Raw genomic sequence first — 27555 nt, 5'->3', positions numbered from 1 at the left:
TGTGAAATGAGCTGATCTGTTAGGGAACCTTTGAGGTAGAAGGTCCCTTTAATAAAGATGACCTGCAGTCTGTTAAATGTATTGCAGCATTCTAGATGAGTGGTTCTTAAACTCGGTCCCCACACAGTTCACATTTTCCAGGTCACCCGGCAGGTGCACTCATTACTGACTGACACATTTTAAAAGATCCACAGGTGGAGCTAATTATTTCACTTGATTCTGCGAGGACAAAATGCACTGTCTGTGGGGTTCTTAGGACCGACTTTGAGAACCTGTGATCATAAAAAGCACCGTATATTGCTACTCCTCAGCTCTTTTCCAGCATTCCAGAAATCCCAACATTTAGCACACTGGCGGCCAATAGGTGGCGTCCAACGAAGTAATGTGTTGCTCCGGGAGCATACAGCCGGCACTAGCGTTACTGTTAAGTTGTTCCGTCATTTTGACAGGCTGATAACTAATGATATAAACCAGAGATGGTGAAACTCGGCACTCCAGCTGTTGTTGAACTGCACATCCCAGCATGCCCTGCAACAGTTTTGCTATGTGGCCATGCTAAAACTGTTGCAGGGCATGCTGGGATGTAAAGTTTAACAACAGCAGGCTTGCCAAGGTTCTCAGTCACTGATTATACAGTAGTTTCTACACTGGCCCAGAGAATCAGCACCATGGACAAGGCATCACAATGAATCCACTTGTACTGTGACAGAGTACAATGATATATTGCACAACTACAGGCTCTGAACCATTCTCAGACTGAGAACTTCCATAAGGAAATAAAACCGTTATTTCATTTCCCCGACGGAACAGAACAGAAGCCGACGCACTTGTCGATATAAAACTGCAGAAAGTTACAAACCTCACCAAAAGACTTCAAATTGTTTGCAATTCGATTTGCCTCTAAAAGAAACTTTTTTTTTTTTTTTTATTCTCGCAGTTTCCGCATGCAGCCGGCGACTCCGAGGTTATCCAGTTTAATGGCTTTGGAACAAGTGCACTCGAAGATCTCTAGGGGCCATCGAAGCACACTCCGTGCATTACAACACATCACCTGCCGCAGACACAACAACTGGGGGAGATGCAGGAATCTAAGCACCAGAGCAAAAGAATTCTACTGCAAATACATTACATAGAAATAATATGAACAGAAATAGCCACATTTCTACTTGACAGATTTCAGGGGGAACCAATCCCCCAAGGGTTTGTTTTACAGGATGCATGAGATATAGGTTATTAGTTTAAGTGGTTTATAATGTCTCATGTTTATGCATCCCGACCGTTATTGGATTAATGCATTAGAAGTGGGGCCGGCGTTCCCAGCACTTATTAGGAGGACGTTAGTGCACTATATATATGGAAGTGGGATATGTTTTCTAAATACACTTTCTGTCAATCACTGTGCAAGGCATCAGCTGCTCTAACAATCTCCCGTCCTGGCCCCCTTTCTGTCTGAAATCCTGGTAGACCCCCCCCCCCCGATGGTGGAGGATATGGTTGACCACTGAAGGTCACCTTGTCTTCAGCCGACACCTGAAATAGGCCGACATGGGTAAGGTCGACAGACTCTGTAAGCTGAGCCCTTCGCCACTTACAGACTCAACTAAAATCGCCCCCCTTAGCTCCTGACTGCCATGTTACAGACTGGGTTTGAAAAATGACAGTTAGGAGATTGGCTGGCAGCTCCACTTTATATCACTTCTTGGAGCTTAGTACATCTGGGTCATAGTATGTTCATCATGTGTGATACAGCAGCAGTATAGGGCATGGAAACAAAGGTAGATTTGACTTGTTATATTTAGTCAATGGCAGGTCTTCTCTGTTACCAGCACTGACAGATTCTGGGTAACCCGGGGCTAGCCTGAGGTATGTATTTCTTTCTCATCCCAACTGGCCACCCCTGGTCTATATATAGTAAGGTATTAACACCGCAACAGGCTACGTGCGAAAATAATCATGTTCCTACTGAAAGCACTAATGGGATAGTCAATCACGGAAATAAAAAGCTGCTTATACAGTAGATAACTCACAACGGGAAATATTGACATCTACTATATAAACGAAGTTAACCTTTTCGGTATAGCGGGGTCATTCAATAAGTGCAAACAGAGCGTGACTATAATAACTCACAGCGCTGCCTTCACATCAGGCCAGAAAACAATAATTGCGATAATTATCATGGTCTTTTCTTAAGTGTGTTATTTACTGGTTATTGAAAGCTGCTGTCGCGGACATTACTTTTATTTATAATGAATGTGCTTGTATTTGTGAGATATGGAAATGTATTATAATCAGAATATTAGAGGGTCAAACAGAACAGAGAAATATGTTTTGTTTTGTTTACTTTACAGTTTTAAAAGGTTTCTTAATTGTGACCTGGAAGTCTTCTCTTTGTTGAAAGCAAAGTAAGCAGTAAATAGGAGAATAAATAAAATGTATAGCAATTTGATGGGCTTTCAACTAATATATATATATATATATATATATATATATATATATATATATATATAATTTCTTATTTTACCATACCACAGGGAGTGGGTGGAATGTCTTTAAATGGCTTATTATCATGTGACCTGCTATAGACCTCAGTGCTACAATCCAGAGCGAGCCATGAAATTCTGCAACACAGAGCCAACAATATCGTCAGCACTGGGTAATTGCAGAACTTTATTCAGGCAGATCAGTCTCTGCACCCAGCAGAGCTTGCAATCTAATTTCCATGCCACGGATACATGTGAACAATTCTACTTGAGCTTTAGTACCAGTATGTTTACTCCATGGTTCGCACCAGGACTTTTAACTGGTTCGGTCCAGGTGTGACTCTGTGTGTGCGGACTGTTCACACTGCAACAGCGAACCGGCAATATTGCCGGTTCGCTGACGCCATCAGGGGGTGCGGCGGAGCGACTGCCCGTCATCGGGGGCGGGGGAGGAGGCAGTGCTTATAGCTGGCGCTGCTCCAAGCGCTGCCTCCTCCATAGTGTGAACGGGAAACGGGTCGCTCGACCCTTTAAACCCATTCACACTGCACAGCAACATGGCAACGAACCGGTAAGAACTCTGCTTTTTACCCGGTTCGGATTGCCGTGTTGCTACCGGTTAGCTGTAACCGGTAACCCCTTTCACATCGCACTAATTACCGGGTCGAACCGGCAAGAAACCGGCTTGAACCTGGTAATTAGTTGCGATGTGAAAGGGGTATAAGGGAAGTGCTCATACAATCTGTGCACAGACTGCATCAACAGAACACAAGCCAATCAAGTCGAATGACAGAACCTTCCTGATTGGTTACTGCACATCTGTGCTATTTGTATGACATTGCCTATGCTAAGCCATCAATTATTGCACAGAATGATAATATATATGATAATATATATTAAGGTAACAGCATCCTCAGGACTATCTACTGCACAGTACTCACTTGCAGATAGCTATAAATCCCATACTGTACTATGGGCCTGATGCAGCTTTGTTAGCACAGCAAAAAGCACACAACTGTGCAAAGTCATGTTGCACCGCAGGTGGGGGCTGATGTAACGTGCTGAGATAATTTCATCATATCGGAGGCTGATGTGATGGGAATAACGTAACACAGCTCTGCACAGGAGACCGTGCACCACAGGGAACGTGTCTAAGCAGGAATGTCACACAAATGCTACTAAGAAAACAGCGCACAATGGGAGGGGAGGCGTCATTTGGCCAGGCAGGAGAAATGTATAATGACAATCAGGAAAATAGATAAGGATCAATTTAATACACAATGGGAGGTGTTGTTGGCAGGACATCCCATGTGTTATGAAACTACTGTACTTTAATGACGCTATTAAATGCATATCGATTTTAAAGAAGGCGAATATTCCACAGTATGACATAATAACAGGGTGAGCAAAGACAGACTGAGTACACGCACAAAGTAGCATAAACACACAAAGGTAATAAACAAAGCATAAAAAAAACACAAAGCACTAAAGCACATACAGGCAAAAGCAAAATGGAACACAGGATTGTTCGTTTGCACAGCAGAGGCTAAAGAACTAAGGGCCTTATTCTAGTTCATTCTTTCTGACAAATTCCTTCTTAGATGGACAAAACCATGTGCACTGCAGGTGGGGCAGATGTTACTTGTGCAGAGAGAATTAGATTTGGGTGGGGTTTTACTTCAAAGTGAGATCTATATTGCAGTGTAAAAATAAAGCAGTCAGTATTGACTCTGCACAGAAACAAAATAACTCACCCAAATCTAATTCTCTCTGCACATTTTACATCTGCCCCACCTGCAGTGCACATGGTTTTGTCCACCTAAGAAGGATTTTGTCAGAAAAAGTGAACTAGAATAAGGCCCTAAGCACACACATACCTGTATACAAGCAAGGCAGAGTTGCATATTGGATGTAGAGCAGCGACGATGCCTATTATTTCTCTACTGCATCCTCGAAAATAATAGACATAATGTGATTGGTTGCTACTGGTAACCAACGCCTTTCATTTTTAGAACATTAATACATTTACCCCTGTATGTCTTTCATAAACAACTGCTGAATAAAAGTTTTACAAATTATTTATTGAGCGACTGAATGCACAAACAGGATTCTCCCTCTCAGGCTAATGACAAAACAGACAAATTAGCATGTAAAAAAACCAATGATACCAGTCGACCGCTTAAGATGAATGTAAATCATTGGCGGCGTAGCGCCATTCATGAGGTGAATATAATGGTTACAAATGGACCTTCAATAACCCCCTGTTCATCATTAACTCTAATCACGTTTGTCCGAGTGGAGAAGGCGCTGAGACTCCGCTATCTATGGAAGCACCCAGGCTGGTGTCGCACTGTGCGCGGCTGGGGAGATGGATGGTGAACATTGCATTCTAAGGAACAAGTGTAACGAGAACTGATGGCTTCCAGCCTGCATGCCTACAACTAGAGACATGACTACAAATATATAGAAAATGAGCCTACAAGGAGAGCTGTCACCGACGGTTACGGAGCATATTAGTCAGGTACTACGTGGCGATCCACACAGGGTTCCTATTCCTTTAATCGGGGACACAAATGAGTTGCACAAGTTCTGCAGCTGATTGAAGCCAGGTGAAGCCCAGGCTTGAAGTCAATCAGCCACCGAACCTGTGTAATTCATATGTGTCACAGATGAAAGGTATACTACAACGACTCTCTCTCAACAGCGTGGGGCGCAAGACAAAGGGGGCAATTCAGGTTGGTTTGTTTAAATTCCGAATTTGGGGACCGATGCTGTGGTCAGCTCATGCGTATCGGTGAAAATACGCACGCGCAGACCCACAGTACGAACGGCTTCGGCGTGTATCACACTCGGTGAGGCGTCCACACAGGGGTGGGTAGGGAGCAGGCAGGGGACTGTCGCATGGGGACACCCAACATTTCCTAAAACAAAAAACAGTGGGTGCGCCCAGAACAACACAGAGCGTCCCCATGAAAACACAGTGTGTTCGAAGCCTGAACGGGGCTGAAGGCTGAGATCATGACGTCAGCGCCCGGTCCCAATTTCGGCCATATCCAAGGTGCATAAAAATCAGTCTACATTGACTTTTATTTGCGAACGGTTAAAAAAAATGTCATCGTACACATCCATGCCGGCCCGGCATTTGGTCAGCAAAGGGGGGGCGGGCGTTCGCTTCCCTGGCAGGCAGCGTTTACCCACTGGCTAGGCAGAGAAAGAACGCTGCTTAGCAAGCGAATCTGAATCAGTCCTATAATGCACAAAAATTCTAATATAAATTCCAGGAGCCTGGTTCACCACTAAACAACCAGCCACCACGTTGGGAGAGCTCACACATTGTAAAGCGAGGGCGATAGATGTAATCACACAGAGCCTCGAGGGGGTTTATCAGTTTATCTGCTGACACAGATCCTTTGTGTGAACACGCCGTGAAAAAGGTATCTCCGATCACCACTGACATTTGCAAACAGCTAGGAACTGAACCGTACAGGATCCTCTGAGATGGTTGTGAATAATAACTGGTTAGGATTTACTGGTGGATAAAACCAGGAGATTGCACATGTAAATGAGCCAAACGACAACGTAAATATGAGCTGTAGCTTATGGCGGGGAATATGACATTTGGTTGAAATGCTCACGGAAAGAGTTCAAACAGTCAACTGACTCCTTTTTGAAAATATGGGAGTAGATTTATTAAGCTCGGTGAAGTGATTAAGCATCTGGTCTTTATCACCGGCCAATCAGCTCCTACCTGTAATTTTTCAAACCAAGCCTGAAACTTCACAGTTGGGAGCTGATTGGCCGGTGATAAAGTACCAGCCACATTATCACTTCACTGAGCTTAATAAATCTGACCCATGGTTTGATACGTGTATGTATACCAGTCGTACACTCGGTATATTTTAAAGGCTGGTCTTATACAGACCAATCCTCTTGTGTAGGTATACCACTTGGCAATATCCGGCTGTCCAGCTGGGTAGGATTCTTTGGAACCCCCGAAGGTCATGGTCATGTGACCAGGTCATCTGCAGAAATAAAACATTTTCAGTAGATGCTTCTTTGAAATGAATCTGTACTGATGTTGTGTCAGTCTTGTGAATCTGGTAGATGGGAAGAATTGATTTTATATCACATTCTCATTATCAGACTCCGTACAATAATTATTTACTTACCATTACTTTACAAAGTCACATGAAGGACTCCATTTAATACGCATTTTATACCTGATATCTAATCGGAAAAGGCGCCTTTCCGGTATCTATCAATACAGATAGCGCATTTCTTTCATATTGTAGTGAGTAGCGCTTGGCTACTTCTTCCTGCCAATACAAACATTGGGGCCCGTTTATCAACAAGTGTTAAAACTTGTTGAGAATGTGTGCCTTGAGCTGGTCTCAAGTGTGCCCCCAGATCAAGAGATGCCCAAACCAGTTTACAGCCACCACCAGTTCAACTGTTATTTACTGGTCTCTTTTCATGTCAAGGGCCAATGTATTTTTTTTTTGTTACCTGTGGGGATCAGTGTGATTGTTTTTTAAATGGAGGCCAATAGGATTGTTTTTTTTTTCCTGTGGTGGCCAATGTGTTTTGCCCTGTGGGGATCTCATGGTGTGCCTTGGCAGTTTTAAAATCATATTAAGTGTGCTGCAAGGTAAAAAGGTTGAAAATCACTGGTCTAGAGGATGAAAGTGTTGGTGCGGATGCAATAGACGTAGACCTGAGCGAGAGGAGAGCCGAGTGCGTGAATTTCGGGCAGTGCAATCAGGATCACTTGTTAGATAAAAAGGTGACGTCAATTTAGATTTTTTTATATATATTATTCAAAGACTGCACTTTTTTTTTTTACAGCTTAGAAAACATGATCCTTCGACTATGATTATTGAAATTCATAGCACACATTCAGCCTCCTTCCTCTCTACATAATGAGACACCAATAACACAAAGTGTTCATTATAATATTTCATACGCTAAATTGCCTCTAAGAGGTGTTGGGCTGGTACCTTGTGTTTATCAAAGAGCGGGGACGGGGGAAGACAATTGTGAATTCTCCGGCAGCCGAATAAAACTCGAAGCTTTTGCAAAACTCTCTTAAAAGGGTCAACGCTCTAATTTCTGAATCATTACCTGTAAATCTCGTTTCTCATTAAGGTGCAGGGAAACAACTTGACTTTTAATTAACGCCGGGTGATATATGAAAGCCTACAGGAACAGCATGCAAAATAATCCATACTGAAATGAAATCGATAGACTCAAATAAATATTGCATTAAAGGCCAGGCTTGGTGCCTCTGCAGATGGCTCTGCGGCATTTTCCAATAGGTTTCAAAAGAAATCTGATAAAACGACAGAGGCGGTGAGAGTGAATAAAGATGAAATGATTATTCTGTGAGACTTGAATGTCAGTCAAATAATAGATATATAGGTTTAGAAAATCCAGAGCTATTTTAAGCCTACCCACTGCCTACACAAAGGGGCTGATTCTTGTTCACTCTTAGTGGACTGAATTCGGCCCCTGCCTTGACGGTAGGGAATGGCGCATGTGCAATTTTGCGCATGTGCAAACCTCAACTGCGATTTACAATGTCGGTGAGCCGTTTGCAGCTGGGAGGGAGGGATGGGGGCGGTGGTGGCGGTGTGGCATGGGAACCCCCAGCATTTCATGGGCGTGCCGGGGGCGGGAGGCTGACATCACATGACATCAGCCACCTGCCCGGTCTTCATCCCTGCATCCGCAAATACTGTATAAGTCAATCTCAATTGAATTATATTTGCATAACACATGGTTCACGGGGCGGCGTACATGGCCCATGGCAAACAATCAGCTGCTTTGTATCATTTTTTATTATGCACATCTCTACTGCACATGCCACGGCGGCCATTTTTCCTGTGCTGGACCGACGGAGCGGTAAGTACAATTATAAGGGACCACCCACTCTGCACCCATTATAAATACGCCAATGATATCTGACCAAAACAATATATCATATCAGCAGGATTTGAAGTTTCTACAAATTTCAGAGTTTGGAGGGTGGCAAACAAAATCGTTCTTTATTGAACAAAATGTTCTAAAAATATTTTTTTGAAATTGAAAAAAGAAAAATTGTAAATAACTTTTTGAATAAAGTTTTGTTTGAACCGGTAATAACGGATTTGTCCATCGAGAAGTAGAGAACTAACGGACAGTCTCAGATACGGCTATTGTTCTGCGAGTCGAACCACTGGAGATTTGTCATGAGGTCTTTGGTGTGTTACGTTTATGACGAGTGTCATAAACCACCTACAGGCCTGGTAATCAAACCAAAGCTTCGTCCGCTAGCAGAATCTATTTAAAAGGTAGCACTTCTGGGCAAATGAGGCTATTTCAGTTCCCGGGCGCACTGAATACTTGGATTTTCTCCTGAGCCCTCCAATTACTCTGAAGATGGTGCATCCATCTAGCCGGAGAAGAGGTGGCTGTAGCTACTGTAAGAAAAAAATAATTGTTCATGGTTGGGGCTTTGTATTTTGCCGAGTCGGAGAACGGAGAGAGACAAATTGCTCCCGGATGTCATTTGTTTTACTTTAATCAATCTCTTTATTTCTATTACTCCGAATGTAATATAAGGAAGGTTTATGTTTCAATTATATGCCTCACTGTGTTCCATTTTCTTATTCCTCCATTGACGCCGTGTCTCCGTGACATCTTGATCTGGCATCTGTCCCTCTATATTGTCCTGAACTAATATGATTACAGATACGCTCTGGTCTAGAGAAGAGGCATTATCTCTTGGTAAATGGAAGCAGCTGATCTTCCTTTATCATTTATAATTAATATGCTTTTGTAATGTAATAAGCATTTTACATGCATACTACTGTATTTCAGTTTTCTTGTATAGGAAACAGTCAAGTGGTTTTATTTAACACTTTGGTGCCCAATAGTGATAAAACGCTGTGAAAACCAATGAGCGTTGGTGAATTGGCTGGTTGACATGATATACTAAGGAAGTGGCCATTTTGTATTCTGAGCCATTATTTTTAAGACCATGTGACTCTTCGTCTCATCTAGAATTGCATCTCTCTTCCTTTTATACTCCGTAATGTCAATATTTAGGGTCATGAACAATGTATCCTTTGTGTTCAAGGCAATATTCCCCTAAACGCTGAATAGTACAGAAACTGTGGGGAAATACGAGACCGGCACAGGTTATAGGCAACACCTCCTGTCAACAGTTACTCCCCGAGCATTGACAACCCCCCTCACCTCTCACTTTGTGCGGTGAAGCCGGCGAAAGTTAGTGTATTATCTTCTTCGGAACCTGGTGCTAGAATGTGACATCACAGCCCAGTGCCATGTTCCCAGATCCATTACCAACATGGAGGAACATTATTTTTACCAATTGGGTTCCCCAATGGATAAACCAGCATCGGTACGGGAACAATATTGCAGCATAGAGTTAGCTTCTGATGCAGAAAAGAGTGTTATAAGGTGGACAGGGTCAAAGGTCGACAGTGATGACATCGACTATGTCTAAGATCGACTGGGTTGAAAGGTCCATATGAAAATTGTTGACACATGTTCCCATGGAAATTAGGGCGCGGCGCCGGTGCTGGTGGCGGGCAACTGATGTCACCGGATGTCAGCTACCCGCCATGTTCCTGTACAGGGAGGCTGCAATGCTAAGACACCAGAGAGTGTCTTAGTTTTGCATGCACCTTCCAAATCATTCAATGGCGACCATCGAAGGATTTGGCTCCCGCACCCAAGGCTGCGAATGGATGTTTATGCGAAACATCCATTCGCAGTTGTGCGGGGGAAGGGGGTAGTGGGCGGTTGTGTGAGAGGCGGGCAGCGTTTTATCCACACGCAACGCTGCTAAATTGCGTGTGGACCAGAATAAGGGCCATTGCATGAACATAAAAGTAAATAAACTGTCCATTGGCTGGAAACCATGCTGGCAGCCTTCTCCAACCTGTGTGTGGCCTGGTAATGTGATTAAGGGATTTCCACTTATACCGAGTACCCACTTCTCTCCCCAGCCAGTGCATTACTAATCTATCAGACATAAAAAAATAATATCTGGCTAAGGCCGGCAGAAGTATATTATAACTGCTAGAGAAAAAATAAAAATCAATATCGCTTGTTTTGCTTGCGCTGTTATAGAAATACATTTTCAACTGCATCCAAACCTGATCCGTTCTGATCCCTTATTAGCTGGTGGTAAATGTACCTGTTCAGCTGCAGCTTTGCAAATAATAAGAGGAAATTTAAGGAAAGCAAGCGGTAATATTTATCCCCTCACACAACTTATATACCCAAATACAAGGCCGCGGGAGCTTCCCCCCGGCCGCCTCTTCACACAGGGATTCCAGGATGAACTCAAAATTAATCCTCCTCCTGTATTTTCTTATGTGGCCTGTACGGACTAATCCACAGTAATCTAGCACAAGGCCTACATTGGAAAAAAAAAAAAAATATATATATATATATATGTGTATATATATATATATGTGTGCATTAACCCTTTGAGTGCCAAGTGCATTTATCAAAACAGGTGTGGAAATGGCCAAGCAAACGCTTTTATTCACCATAAGGACCTGTAATGATTACCTTATATAGGGAATGTAACCTTTTTTTTTTACGCAACATTTTTATTTGAATTTATATAACAAATGTGAGCGTCGCTGTCAATTTTAGCAGATATTTTGTACATTTCTCACAGAGATGTTGGCGTTCAAAGGATTAAATAATCATGTTGGCGCGAGGTATGCCGGCGGGTACATGAACTGACTTCATATGCGTAACCTGCAATGTTGATGTCACAGCCGATGTAGGACTTGATGTGGTAGATAATTTGGTCTGGTAAGTTTGCCCCAAGTCTGTAGGCTGGGAAGACACTTTCAGTACCTGGCCCCCGGACTATCACAGCAATTAATGGTGGAGAATTATCAATACAGTACATCTAGGGAATAAAAGTAGAGCAACCAATGATGATGCTCTCCTGATATAAGTGTTTCCAGGGCAGAGGTTAAATTCTCTTGATGTTGGATTAGCTGCCCCTGCGATAGGCCAGGGTGTGGGCTATGGTAGGGTCCACTAGAGCATTTGTACTATACTGTGATCACCTGTATGTTGCTTGCTACCCAAAATAAAGATATATATATATAGGTCTAGTGTATGATTGTTTGTCTCCAAAACACTGCCATCTGTTGGCAGTGAGTAAAACGACATAGCTTTCTCTCTCGCACATGCACAAACAAAGAGGCAATCACAAGATAGCAGTCTAGCTTTCGAAGCATTTGCTTACTAGTCACATTATATATATATATATATATATATATATGTGTAGATACAGAAGTACCAACACACTCGCCACTCCCAAGAATGAGGTACAAACAGTGCTGGGCCCCCTGTGTTTGTATATATATATGTACATATATATAAAAGGCTACACCTCACCTCTATGAGGTGAAGTACCACCAGTGACCACCAGAGACACTCCAGAGGACACTCGATGGATTAAATTACTCCTTTGCGTGCGAAAAAATATGTCATAACAGGAAGTGAAAGCAATATCTGCAGGGACACTGCTCTTTTTTCAAACTTGCAAGATATGGAGAGAGGTAGCGGTAAAGAAAGAGATTGGAGGAAGGAGATACGGACTGGGGCTTTTAACTGGTATATATTATAATTGCTAAACCCATCATAGGCTCACATCACAGCATCCTTATAATGTCATTTTTGTACAACATTTAACATGAAATTTAGAAGTGATGACGCACAGCTACAGATCTCATACAGGAAGAATGTCCAGGTTTTGTTTGAAATATTTTGTCATTTTTGCCAATAACCTTTGATCATTACAGAGTTGGATACATTCTGTGCATAACTGTTAGTTTCCGGACACAGGTATAAAGTTAAACAAGCAGAATTGGAAAAGAAACCGGGATGGAAGTCAGGACACGAGCGAAGCTCACAGTAATCAGCAAGCAGGTGAAGCCCTGAGGGAAATGACGGCAGGAAGCAGAGAGCAGCTCTCCATCCATAGATACACAACAATGAGGCAATGAGCACATTTAGCAGCAGGCAGCTGGGGAGTTAGCTTCAGTGTACGTGCACCTGTTTTGCTACACTGGAGGAGTTGCCAGTTATCACGAAGAAACATCGTTTCTGGGGAGGGGGGGGGGGGGGTGGGGACGAAGCTGCGCTACTACAACAGTTCCTGAAACTTAAACCAAATGAACATTCCCTTTAGGACCAAAGACTTTTTTTTTGACACAACTTTAACTGCGGTGATCATAACAAAAATGTAAAAAGGAGCTGAACACAATGGGGCAGATGTAATAAGCTTGGTGAAGTGATTAAGTGGAAGGTGAAAACGCAGCAGCCAATCAGCTCCAACTGTCAACTTACAGGCTGGGTTTGAAAAGGACCCAGAAGCTGATTGGCTGCGGCATTATCACCTTCCAATTAATCACTGCACAGGCTTAATACATCTACCCCAGAGTTCTTTTTTTCTGAAGTACATAACCCTAGTGTTCATTCTAGCACCCACTATATTTTAAAACCCATGCAGTTCCTCTTCCCTGCCTGTGGTGTCGCTGTCTGCTGTAGTGCTTCTAGCACAGCATGGTCTGTATATCAGCACTGATATGCAAACCAGACCTGTTCTAGAAATACCACAACAGACAGCGACACCCCAGGCAGGGAACAGGAACTGCATGGGTTTTCAAAGATAGCGGGTGCTAGAATGAACACTATAACCCTTATTGAGAATAAGAAGTTTTTTTCTATAGCACATACCAAAAGGATACCTAACCTATATACTTGTGAGCTGCACATTTCAGATGACCAGTTAACTCTGAAAATAGTTACTGGAGCGCTCACACCAGTTTCTATTGCCTATCCCTCACGATACTGCTTGGCGGCAGCCAGGACTAATATCAACTTCATGTTGTTGAAACAAGGTTGCTGCTCTCTGCAAAACTTTATTAGGCCGGTGTCAAACAGTCGCCCTCCTGACAAGAAAACAGCTAGCATTCAAAGTGCTCCGATTGCTCCATGCTGACTCATTGAACCATTTAAGTCAGGCATGTCCAAGCTATGGCACTCCAGCTGTTGTGAAACTACACGTCCCATCATGCCTTGCCACAGTGTTGCTATTAGGGAATGCTAAAATGATGGTAAGGCATGCTGGGATATGTAGATTCACAACAGCTGGAGGGCCGCAGTTTGGACATGCTTGATTTAAGCTGTTTACCATGAAGAATGCAGCAGGTAAGACTGGGATTAACCTCACTAAATACATTTAATGATATTCATAGCATAAAACAGAGGATAAAAAAAGAAAGTTCTGGTCTGGAGAACAGTATACTAACACATTAAAGAGAGGCTACAACAGTAAAAGCTTAAAACACAGCGCCACCTACTGTCCCTCCAGTATAGCTTCTGAAACATACATAGCCTATATCCGTTGTCTTATGCCATCACGATTAAACTATAAAAATGCCAGTGATGATGTGCTAATGCTCATGAATTTTACCCAGAATATAACTTTAACTTGATCCTTTAACGCCAACAGAAGTTTCAATCTTTCTATTTTCCTCTACTCTCATGCATCATCAATATTCACATACATCAAATCTGAGGATGTCAGCGTTTGACAGGTCAGAAAGACAGGGTTCTCCGGTGCGGAAATGCTGAACCCACACTCGATTCGGGAATCACTGATTGGATAGCTGTAGGGCCTAAAGCTTCTCTCGGTATTAGAAGTGTGCTGGGTTTTCCGTGTGTGCAATTACGCAAGATAATAAAATCTGATATATACTGAACTTTACGGGTGCTGAATGAGGAGTTATATTACTAATTACAAAAAAATATAACATCTTTAATTTGCCCGTGCCATCGCTACCAACAACTCCAGATGGTATTGTTTATATACACAAGGATTCGCAAAACGACTACCTTAAAATGTACCAACTCAACATTTAATTAACATAAATGTTCTTTCATTAAAAAAAATACAACGACTTAGTAATTACTGTACATGGCAGCAATATTTTCACCTTGGAATCTAATGCTAGTGGGAGCTCGTTCTCGTTCAGCGCTCGCTACGCCATCCAAGAAAGTTACATTAGCAAACTTAAAACTCATCAAGCATATGTTTACCAAGCCAAACTACAGACATCAGATAAACCTACATCGGCGGATGTTAATGGATTGGAAACGGCTTGTTGCGCATGAAGGTACAACTATTGTTTTTTTAGGTAGTTTGGCTGGGCTCAATGGACGGTTAGAAGAATGGGAACACTGCCTTTAAAGCAACGACTATAGTATATCAAAGAACAAACGTGTTACAATTTATTTACATGCAGCAAGTTAAATAATAATGGTTAAAGGTATTTCCTGCTGGAGATGCCTTCAGTCATCTAGAGCCAGATGTATCAAGCTAGAAAATGTGATAAAGTGAAGTCATAAACAGCCAGCCAATCAGCTCCTAACTGCCAGGTTACAGACAGGGTTTGAAAAATGACAGGTAGCAGCTGATTGGCTTGTTGTTTATCACTCACTTCCAATTCCAATTGCTGCTTAATGCTCTTGATGTGGAGTCCACTCGTCTGCAAGTTCCGGCTCCCACTTCTTCACGGTGGACTCCACATCAAAAGCATTAAGCAGCAATTGGAATTTCTTTCCGCAGTTTTGGATCTCCAAAAATACAACTGAGGGTGAGAATCACAATATCAATCCCATTAAGCAATTGACACTATATTAAAAGGGTGGATCTCTAATATTTTTTCCAGGACTTGGCTATATCTGAATTGAACATTAATTCAGCAGAAAGTGCAATCAATATATGTATATATTTTTTTAATTTTTAATTTATATTATTTTATTATAAGTATATATATGCATATATATTTTATTTTTAATATATTGTCTAATTAACAATACATTTTACAAATATTCATCCAATTGTGTGGTGCTCTCTTATATGTGTATGCACTTGCAGAGTTGCAGGGCTGCAGCAAAGTCCAAAATTCAGATAGGGGAGTCCCACCAACTGCCACCTCAAAAACCACAGTCCAGGACTCACTGGCAGGTGTGGCACCCTACTTGAATTTCAGACAGTGGTGCATTCCTGCGACTCTGCAACTGCCACTGGCATGGAAGTCCAGGAACGGAGCATCTTGTCTCTCCTAGAATGGGTCATGTTGGGAGGTATGCCCTTAGTAGTTGTCCTTAATTGTAAAAAAATATTAGTTGCATTCGCTACTGTCTAATGATACGGCCACTTATGTTTCTACAGTATGTATGTGTTTCACTTAACTTTTAAATGCAACACTTACTAAATAAATGTAATATACTGTATATATAAAAAATTACAACGACAAGTACCTGTAATTTTTCTGAACTGGAAGATCCCCTGGTTCCATCAACAGAAAAGCAGCAGTAGCAAGGATGGGCTCCACAGACGTCAGATATCCTACAAGAGCAAGCATATAGTTAGATTGTAAGCTTGCGAGCAGGGCCTTCCTACCTTTATGACTCTATGGGGTAAATTTACTAAGATGGGATGTTGCCCATAGCAACTAATCCAATTCTACTTCTTATTTAGCGCCTTCTACATCAGGCATGTCCAACGTTGGCCCTCCACATGTTGTGAAACTACACATCCCAGCATGCTTTGCCACAGTTTTGCTATTAGAGAATGCTAAAACTATTGCAAAGCATGCTGGGATGTGTAGTTTCACAACATCTGGAGGGCCAACGTTGGGCATGCCTGTTCTAGATAGATATAATTTTATTGGTTGCTCTGGGCAACAGTAAATCTTTAATAGAACCCCCATCTTAGTAAATTTCCCTATATCTGTAACTACGGTTTTGTTTTATCACGGTTTCCAATTGTAAATCGCAGCGGAATTTGCTGCGTTATATAAGAAACTGTTAATATATAAATAAAGATTTTACAGTTATATTAAACAATTAATTTCACCCCAATTCCGAAACATAAGTTTCAGTGAACCCATTGGTTTAACTGTTTGGAAGAGAGCATCAACACGGTTACAACAAAGTAACAATCTTTTTCCATCCTTGTAAATAGGAAAGGGAGAGGATTGCAGGAGTCTCTCAAGTAGACAAGTACAAAGCTTAGAACTGTTTTAATATACAACTAATATATATCCACATATATCCACCCTGAAAAGCATGTTCAGTGGTCGACACAAGCCAAAGTTAGACATGGAAAAGGTCGACACTGAAAAAGGTTGACGTCGTTTTTTTCCCGGATACGGCTCCTTTTTTTTTTTTTTTTACCATCTATGCAGATTCTGATTGGGTGGCACCTGACCTGAAGACGCTGTAAAAAAACCTCATGTTGACCTTTTCATGTCGTCGATTTGCTTGTGTCGACATTTTGTCAATGTTGACTTTATGTCCCTTGACATTTTGTCATTTCGACCTTGTGCATGTTGATCCAATGACTATTCACCCTAAACATTGTCTGTGAGTTACTCCACCCCCCAAATAGACCAATCACTCCACACCCGAGTGTAGGTGCTTGAAAAACACCTTACAGTACTTTTTATAAAATTTTCCTTGGCAAGGGCTCTCTGGCTGATTTCCATTCAGCGGCATGGACTGACACATTAGCACGCTACATGGATAAACCAATGTATACAATACATTAGCAGCTGCTAGAGAAATCCCAGTTGGATTGTCCAATAAATGAACAGTAAGCCTGGTAGAATTTCCCCCCCCCCCCCAGTTCCGGAGAACAAGACAGTTCTCAAAATAAAAATAAACATGGCTTAAGAGAACACAACTATCTAGTACAGTATGTTCGATTTTGTATACAGGCTAATATGGCAGAGGTACAGAAATCTGTTTCTTCTCTGTATCAAAAACATGGGGAGGGCTTCAGCGAGACCAGATTTCGGAATTAACAATTCACCACAGCACCTGCATATAAACCTCTCAGGCTGCAGGTAGATTAACCAATAACAGACGTTCGCTGAAGGAAGGAGGGGTGGGGGTGTGGGGAGGGGGGGGGGGGGGAGGTGGAAGGGGGACCACACAGAAAAGGCAAAGCGAGGGAATTGAACGGAATAGAATAAATTTAGGTAATTCATTAAAAATAACAATTCTTCTAATGAAGTCTGTAGTACATGAAGTGGAGACTTTCCTGCACTTATCGGGACAGCAAATGCTAAACCAAACTGGCAGCACAATTTTCGGCTAATATAAACCACAGGAGTCCATTTGACAGAGCTCATGTTCTTCCCCGTTTCATTTATTCCAAACGTCTCCTGCATGGCAGAAATATAATGGCGCTTTTTTGATTTGACAAATGCTCCTCCAAAATCCAACACCACGGCTGGCACAGAGGTGAGGAGAGGTCCCTGTCGTTATATTGTTTCTCCATGCTGTATTATTATTAGCTCTCCTGGAAGCAGGAGGAAGCTGAATGCTGCCCCCCTCCCTCCCCAGAATCCAGCATAAACATATGGCCATACTTGTTTAAAAAGCAAAATGTTGCTCTGTTGGCCTTTGGGACACATGTAGGAAGCGGAGGTGGCCTTGGGGCATATTGGGGCATCTTTAGGAAGCGGTGGTGGCCTTTGGGACATATTTAGGAAGCGGTGGTGGCCTTGAAGCATACTTAGGAAGTGGCGGCGGCCTTGGGGCCATATTTAGGAAGTACTTGTGGCCTTTGGGCATATTTAGGAAATGTAGGTGGCCTTGTGGCATACTTAAGAAGCAGTGGTAGCCTCTGGGACATATTTAGGAAGCAGCGGCGGTGGCCTCTGGGACATATTTAGGAAGCGGTGGTGGCCTCTGGGGCATATTTAGGAAGCGGTGGTGGCCTCTGGGGCATATTTAGGAAGTAGTGGTGGCCTTTGGGCATATTTAGGAAATGTAGGTGGCCTTGTGGCTTACTTAAGAAGCGGTGGTAGCCTCTGGGACATATTTAGGAAGCGGTGGTGGCCTCTGGGGCATATTTAGGAAGAGTCGGTGGTCTTTGGGCATATTTAGGAAATGTCAGTGGCCTTGAGGCATACTTAAGAAGCGGCGGTGGCCTCTGGGGCATATTTAGGAGGCGGCGGTGGTCTTTGCATTGTACTGTTGCTTTGGTGGGTTGAAGACAACATTTTAAGCAGCGCTAATATTAAGTGATAAGAATTTATCAAAGCTTGAAGAGAGATAAAGGGGGACTGAGAAAACCAGCCAATTAGGTTCTGCCATTTTTCAGACACCACCTGTAACATGGCAGTTAGGAGCTGATTGGTTGGTAGTTTATCTCTCTCCGAGCTACTATATAAGGACACATATTTACTTTGAGACCAAAGGTAACGCGCTCAATCATGCACAACCAATTGTAACATATTTGCTGTGTGTAAATTAGACAACTGCATAACTGAATACTTTGTATCTAAATGAAGAGTATTTTGTTTTATAACACAATGGAATAATGGTATTATTTATCATACACAAAGACAAAGGCATAAATAGTGGAAGAAGTACCCCACTTTTACATTATATTTGCCCATGGTTTCGTATAATAATTATGAGTGATCCCAAATACGTGTCCCTTCCCCAGCCCTGACCCAAATGCCGTGTATTTAACACTCAACAGAAGCCCCTCACATATAATAGGCTACGGCCAGTTGCGTTGCACTCTTTGAAAAGCTGATTTTGCTTTCACGGAAATGGGCACTGCATTTTTGAATTAGTGCCCATTTGTGCGGACTGTTTTGGATTATTGGGAAAAATGTTAAAGACTGAATAGGTGTAAAGCAAGTTCCAACTATTCTGTACAGAAACGTCCTCTGTTTTGTCATTTTTCCACAGAATGTCCAGATTGAATACAACTTAATGCACGGAGAATTGGCGCTAGGACTCATACGCATCCTGCTCAAATGGTGGTGAAGCCCCAATGTTTCTCCCGGTGATGTTGTCCTGCCACGTTTCTTATAAGAAAAGTGACTTTTGGAAAATGGCTGCCCCCATACGAAAGACAGTTTTTTTAAACAGGTTTTCCTATGGGGCAGCCATTTTCTGAAAGACACTTTTTTTCATAAGTGCTTCCGACCATACAGAACTGCAGTGCCGGGATCCACAACGGAGGTACCGGCTGCACGGGGGTAGGTCGACACGGGGGGGGGCGTCGACACGCGCGGGGGGTGTCGACACGCGCGCGGGGGGGCGCGGGGCGGCTCCAGTGCTGTGAATATTTAATGAGCGCTCATTAAATATTCACTGTGCTGAATTTAGGACCCAGCTCATTGGCTGGGTCCTAAATACCGTTTCAGAACCCAATTTTAAGCCTAAAATACCGGTTCTGAAACGGGTAGGACCCTGCATTTTAACCGGTTAGAAAAAACTGTATTTTCTAACCGGTTAAGTGGTCCTGCACCTTTCAGACCGCACAGATTACCGTTTTAAAACGGTAAAAAAACGGCAATATACCGTTTACAAAGTGCGGTCTGAAAGGGGCATAAATGTACCCCTAATACTAAGAACCTGGGGTAGGTATATAAAAGAATAAAATAAATGATGTACCATTCGAATCCCGGCTTCTCAAGAAGACTAACAGTATTTTGAGGGATTCTTCCCATCCTAGTAGCGATCTGTTTTCCTTGCTCCCCTCCAACAAGCGTTATCGTTCGGTCTTGTGTAAGTCCAAACGGTACAGAGAGAGCTTCTTTCCAACAGCAGTTCATGTTTTAAATTCTTAGTCGGAATTTTTTCCGGGTATAGATCTTGAATTGCATATTGTTCTACTTTTATTGTCTTTTTCTCATCTTTTGTATTTGTTCACAACTGAATTTCGTTTAATGTTCATGTATGTGAGCATTTTATGATAATAAAGATATTATTATTATTATTATTATTATTATTATTCAACTAAGGACCCACAAGTATGAAAGGTGATAGATTTAATTGTAGAGGAACAAAGATTCCACATAGAGGAGTTCTTGCACTGATAGTTGTACATGCCCCACCCGTTCCCCAATGGCATGTAGAGCATTCATAATACCCAGCACCTCCCCCAGCAACAACCCCATCCCTACAAAAAACCCTGTAAATGTTATGGTCACCAGCAGTTCCGGCCTTCAGAGGTGGGACTGCAGCACAGTTCAAAATTCAAATAGCGGAGCCATACCAACTGCTAGTGAGTCCGTTTGGAATGGCAGTTGCTGTACCTCCCCTATTTGAATTTTGAACTGTGCTGCAGCTCCTCCTCTGAAGCCTCCACTGGTCACCGGTGTTAAGCAGTACAACAGCGAATGGAGGAAAAAAACTCAACTCTTCGGTGCACCGGACAAACCGGTCAGCATCCTTGAATTGAAACAACCCGCTTAAATTGGGAGCTATGGAATACGAACAGGGGGAATATAAAATTAAGCCTATTACAGACTAAGATGTGTGTTTTAAATGAATCAATGGTTTGTTTAAATGGCTTTTTACACAATATCTCACTATCGCCACAAAATCGCCCAAGGCTTGCGCGTGAGAGCTGGCTGATGTACAAAACGTATTCTGTATATGAGAAAGTCCTAAGTGACAATTACAGTATGTCATCCTAAGTGACTTCTCGTTGTGTGCGTGAGATTTGTTTCATATGGGAAATGGTTATTTAATTTAGTTATTTTTTTTTTTTTATTCCCCTCTTTTTTTACTGCGAGCAAACCTATTACACACATTGCTAAATAACCCAAGCATCTGCTCAGTGATTTTGATGGATGGTCTTGTTAGCATCAGATACTTTTTCATATTTCAAGGCAAATGCATAACTGGGGGAAGGGGGGGGAGGCTTCCATTAATCTTAATACCCATGCTCCCATTATCACTATGCAAAATATAATGATATAAACAGAAGTAGGAACAATACAATTGTACATAGGAAGACGCGGCCAAATGGCAGCGTGCAATGCTAGCGTTCGTGTACAGGTGATTCAGCCAACAAGCAACAGACCAAATTGTAATAAATAGCTTTGAGGCAATACATATCATTGGCCCTGTGACTATAAATTACCATTTAGCTATCCAGGCATCATTTTAGCCAATGGTTAAAGGAGAATTGCAACACATTTTGGGGGTGATTCTAGCTGGGATGTGTTACGAAGACAAATTCCCTCGCATTTTCCGCAATATTTAAGTGAGTGCAGCGGGCGCTGGGACGAAGGTGGGGCGGTTGATGTCATGTGACGTCAGCTGCTCGCCCCCGGAAGACTTCATACCGCCCGCATTCTAATGGGAACAGCAGTATTTTCATGGGGACGCATGGCATAATTGTAAATCGCAGAGGCCGCACGCAGTTGGGGGTTTGTACAGAATCTGACCCTTTTATCAATACACCTCCTGGAACCGCCGGTCTGTGAAGCCATTTTGTCAGCAGTTTCTCCTATTGGCCTGGCGAAGTGATAAAGTGGAAGGTGATAACAAAGCAGCCAATTAGCTTCTAGCTGTTATTTTTTCAAACACAGTCTGTAACATAATAGTGAGGCGATGATTGGCAGCTGAGTTATCTACTGCAACATTAACACTTCACCAGGCTCAATAAATCTGCCCCTAAGGTCAATGTACTAATCCTCAAGAGAGATAAAGTGGACAGACATAGGCTACCAACCAGCCCATAACTGTCACTTTTCAACCACCGTCTGTAACTTTACAGTTAGGGGCCAATGTGCTGGTACTTTATCTCAGTCCACTTTATCGCCAAGGCTTAGTACATAGGCAAATCATGAGGCACAGCACCGCTACAGAGGATTCGCCCCCTATGCCTCGGATGTGGCGCAACACGAATGAGGCCCAGAGCACTGAGCCGCGTCACAACTCCAAACCCCTACAGCTATTAATATATTTCCAATTGATGTCACCCACTTGATCTGATCTCAGTACTTCTTAACACACCTGTACACAAGGACAGAGAGTATATAGAAGATTAATCACCCCTCTGCCTCAGCAGCTTGGATGCCAGCGCAGAAAGGTGTTTTCGAATTAGCAGTAAACCTACTGCAGGAGCATTCTGCTGTACCCGACTTATTGGAGTTTCTGCAGCAGAAATACAGAGTCTGTCTCAGCTGCAGCCGTAATCACCCAAATCCCATCTTGGCTCTGATATGAAGTCTGCTCCCGGAGGGAAGGGGGGGGGATGGTCATGTGACATATCACCCAAGTCAGAGCTCTGTGCACTAAATGAGCACTTTAACCTTCTCATATACAGTATACAGTATCTGCAGCTTCCTGCTGGAGAACATAGCAACCAGCTATAACTGAACAGGAGACATCAAATGTGTGATAAATAATACATCATTTTTTAGTATAGATCAAAGGGTCGACCCATATGGTCGACAGGGTCAAACGGCCAACAGGGTAGTTTGGTAGACATGTAAAAGGTCGACAGTTTTTTTTTTTAACCCAATCATTTTTTGACGCTGTGACATTCCAATAAGTGTACCGCGCATCATCGCGTACCGAGCGAGGTTTGGGCTTGGTTACTGTTCCCAAATGTAGTCCTCATGGATATTAGAGTATTAAAAAAAAGTCAAAATAATTAACAAAAATGGCAAAACAAAGTGTCAGCTATATGTGGCCGAATATTGTCATGTGGACTATTTGCAACCGCCGACATTTTTTGCACCTGTCAACTCAGACACGGCTGACCTTTAACCTTTTGCCCGAATGACCATGTCGGCCTTTTTGTACGGGGGTCGACTGATCTACGGTCAACTTAATTATATTAAGGGTCAACCCATCATTCGGATACCATATTTCTTTGCTGGCCGGGTATGTTGTGATCTAATCCTGTAGGATCTCAGAGCGAGACAAATTAAATTAAGAGGGGTATTATTTATTACACCTAAATTTCAGCCAATTAGGCGTAAATTTACTAAGATGAGATGTTGCCTATAGCAACCAATCAGATTCGATCTGTTATCTTCTGAAGGTGCAAAAATTATTAAGAACTACAATGTAAAACTCCCATCTTAGTAAATGCACCCCTTATCCAAAATATGCCCTGTTTTGGTTCCCTTGGGAGCAAATTTGAGAAACTATACCTCCCAACCGTCCGGCATTTTGGTTACTTTCCCGCTGTCCCCCACATAGTGCATGCATAGACATCCGGGAGAGGACAGGGGAAAACCAACAGTTGGCAGAGTGTCATGAGAAACGGGGGTGTGATCACATGTCCCGCTCCTAACTCATCCCACACCGGGAGGCGTGGCCTAGCTGAAGGAAGCGCAAGCGAGAAGACACGCCTCTAGCAAGCAGGATATTGGGAGGTATGAAGAAACAATGGTTTAGGCCAACGCGAGACACATATATACATCACTTGTGCTCATTAAAAATTCAACCAAACTTGTTTACACCACTGGCCATAACTATTAAAAACTCTGTTGTAGCTGGAACACATTTTGAGCGGAACATTCTGATGTGTCCGCTATAGATAAAAACACACAAAGTGCCGCTGTTTTATTGCTTTTGAACTTAATTTTTTTTTACCACAGCAATAGTAAAGTTTATCTGCACTAGGAGAGAACTGCCCGTGTATTTTATTTCAAAATTCAGAGCCAGCCGGAACACAATATCCTTTGAAATCAAAAACTCATAAATGTATCAGTCGGAAGAATCCCTTTCACCTTGCAGTTAATGCCATTTCTATCTCAGCATGTCACTCAGAGGGAGCAGGGCTGTGAGAAGGCATAATAACAGCTTGGTCAGCGAGGTGGCTGTAGGCTGCGTGTCATGTTCTCCACTTATAGCAAGCAAGGGGCGAATAGCTGCTGCTGTGATCAGCATGCTGGCTGGTCTGTTTTGCATGCTAGTCGTCTTCATTTGCATATTAAACAGCATGCGTTTACAGAGCATATCCTGGTCAAAATTGGCTTTGTCAGAGAGGAAAGAGGTCATCTTTTGAGGTGTCCAGGAAATACTTATTTTCATGGTCGTAACTAGGGAGGTGCAACACCTACCAGCGCACAGGGCACTGAAAGACAGGGGGCGCTGTTCTGCAGCCCTTTTCTGGGCACCCGTTTTTCTTATGAGACCGCGACCCCTCGCGGGGCTCGCTTCGGGCACTATATATATATATATATATATATATATATATATACACATACACACACACACACACTTACACAGCTTAAAAATCCAAGCATAGCATTCCAGTTATTACCTTTCAAACTTCCTTTGGCTTCATTGATCATTTCTGTTAACTATGTTCAAGACCAAAAAAACATAAAGCCGCAGTCTGTAAAGGAATAATACAGTAGCTTCCTGTACAGACTTAAATCTTTATTATATGGCTCAGTAATACTCATTGATTGGTATTTATTAAAATGTCCAATAGTGAGTTACATATTTATTAAGAAGTGCATCTTTTACAGTGGGCTGTAAGACCTTCTCTCCGAGTAAACAACTCCTTATGTGATAAAAGGAACCTTTTGAAGCTGCAAACAAAGACAAAAGAGGCTAAATCCATCCTGGGCTCTGGGAAAAAAACCGATGTCAGGACAAGCATGTGAGTCTCTTGTTTCCGTTTTTGAAGAGGTGAGATTCTATTGTAATACATCATCGGTATTGGCCTTGTAACAGAAGCAGAGACAACATAGAACTGCTTACAAGGGCATTGTTTGACCCAGTTAAAGTACATAAAAGTGTACCAGTAGCCTACACACAATAGAAGCAGCGCTGGTGCATAGCAATGAGGATTCTCTGTGTCGGTGATAGGCTGGGAGTGTGGCACAACTGTTAGGCTTTAATGTCACAGCCAAGCAAAGTAAACGCACTACTGAAAAGTTTTTTTTTTTTTGTGCTAGTCATTGATAATTAATCGATACTTATTTAACATGAAAGCACTAATAGCAAGAATGTGACCTATGTCTCCTTGTACGCAGATACAGGTTGAGTATTCCTTATATAAAATGCTCAGGACCGGAAGAATTTTGGATATCGGATTATTCAATATTTCAGAATATTTTTATATTTCAATGATGTATTCCTAGGTATTTATGTTGTATAAGCACATCAAACACATTGAAATACACACAAATATATTTTATTTGTGCATAAAACAAGGTTTCAACACATGAAACAAAGTTTGTGTACTATCTCAGGCACTGAATGTGAATGCCAAGCAATCATTTTCTTGTACATATTTAGTGCAAGTTACACGTCCCCAGTAGTGCCAGTTACAGATATCCCCAGTAGTGCCAGTTACATATCATGTCCTCAGTAGTGCCAGCTACATATCATGTCCCCAGTAGTGCCAGTTACATATGTCCCCAGTAGTGCCAGTTACAGATGTCCCCAGTAGTGCCAGCTACATATCATGTCCCCAGTAGTGCCAGTTACAGATGTCCCCAGTAGTGCCAGTTACATATCATGTCCCCAGTAGTGCCAGTTACAGATGTCCCCAGTAGTGCCAGCTACATATCATGTACCCAGTAGTGCCAGTTACAGATGTCCCCAGTAGTGCCAGTTACATATCATGTCCTCAGTAGTGCCAGCTACATATCATGTCCCCAGTAGTACCAGTTACACATGTCCCCAGTAGTGCCAGTTACAGATGTCCCTAGTAGTGCCAGCTACATATCATGTCCCCAGTAGTGCCAGTTACAGATGTCCCCAGTAGTGCCAGTTACATATCATGTCCCCAGTAGTGCCAGTTACAGATGTCCCCAGTAGTTCCAGTTACATATCATGTGCCCAGTAGTGCCAGTCATATATCATGTCCCCAGTAGTGCCAGTTACATATCATGTCCCCAGTAGTGCCAGTTACATATCATGTGCGCAGTAGTGGCAGTTATATATTATGTCCCCAGTAGTGCCAGTTACGGGATGCAGATAAAATCCCGGTGGTCGGGATCCCGACCATCGAAATCCCGACACTTTCTCCCTCCGTGGGTGTCCAGGACACCCCTGGAGGGAGAATAAATTAGCGTTCCGAGCGTAGCGAGGCACCGGGCCCGCTGCGTGGCAAGCGCAGCGAGCCCGCAAGGGGGGGCGATCCACGTCCCCCCCTTGTCGGGATTTTGGAGGTCGGGATTCCGGCATCGGGATTTTGAACGCCGGGATCCTGACCGCCGGGATTTCATACTGAATCCCCAGTTACATATCATGTCCTCAGTAGTGCCAGTTACATATAATGTCCTCAGTAGTGCCAGTTACATATAATGTGCTCAGTAGTGCCAGTTACAGATGTCCCCAGTAGTGCCAGTTACATATCATGCCCCCAGTAGTGCCAGTTACATATCATGTTCTCAGTAGTGCCAGTTACATATCATGTCCTCAGTAGTGCCAGTTACATATCATGTGCTCAGTAGTGCCAGTTACAGATGTCCTCAGTAGTGCCAGTTACATATCATGTACCAAGTAGTGCCAGTTACATATCATGTCCCCAGTAGTGCCAGTTACATAACATGTCGTCAGCAGTGCCAGTTACAGATCATGTCCTCAGCAGTGAAAGTTACATATCATGTCCCCAGTAGTGCCAGTTACATATCATGTCCTCAGTAGTGCCAGTTACATATCATGTCCCCAGTAGTGCCAGTTACATATCATGTCCCCAGTAGTGCCAGTTACATATTGTGTCCCCAGTAGTGGCAGTTACATATCATGTCCTCAGCAGTGCCAGTTACATATCATGTCCTCAGCAGTGCCAGTTACATATCATGTCCTCAGTAGTGCCAGTTACATATCATGTCCTCAGCAGTGCCAGTTACATATCATGTCCTCAGCAGTGGCAGTTACATATGATGTCCCCAGTAGTGCCAGTTACATATCATGTCCCCAGTAGTGCCAGTTACATATCATGTTCCCAGTAGTGCCAGTTACATATCATGTCCCCAGTAGTGCGTTACATATCATGTTCCCAGTAGTGCCAGTTACATATCATGTTCCCAGTAGTGCCAGTTACATATCATGTCCTCAGTAGTGCCAGTTACATATCATGTCCCCAGTAGTGCCAGTTACATATCATGTTCCCAGTAGTGCCAGTTACATATCATGTCCCCAGTAGTGCCAGTTACATATCATGATCCCAGTAGTGCCAGTTACATATCATGTTCCCAGTAGTGCCAGTTACATATCATGTCCC

At 42.7% G+C, this 27555-nt stretch overlaps 1 protein-coding gene across 2 annotated transcripts in view; it reads right to left on the bottom strand.

Moving 5' to 3' along the window:
- The window catches only part of KLHL29 (kelch like family member 29), a 633192-nt gene that overhangs the window by 538956 nt on the left and 66681 nt on the right, over positions 1-27555 (bottom strand). For both annotated transcript variants that reach the window (XM_083178618.1, XM_083178619.1), the window contains exon 2: positions 15849-15936. The gene's annotated coding sequence lies outside the window, so the exon portion shown is untranslated. The remainder of the gene's footprint in view (positions 1-15848; positions 15937-27555) is intronic.

Source organism: Crinia signifera, chromosome 3 (assembly GCF_055691185.1).
Source record: "Crinia signifera chromosome 3, ASM5569118v1, whole genome shotgun sequence".
Lineage (NCBI taxonomy): Eukaryota > Metazoa > Chordata > Amphibia > Anura > Myobatrachidae > Crinia > Crinia signifera.
The sequence above is the reverse complement of the archived record's forward strand: the minus strand, read 5'-3'. Positions and strand labels throughout refer to the sequence as shown.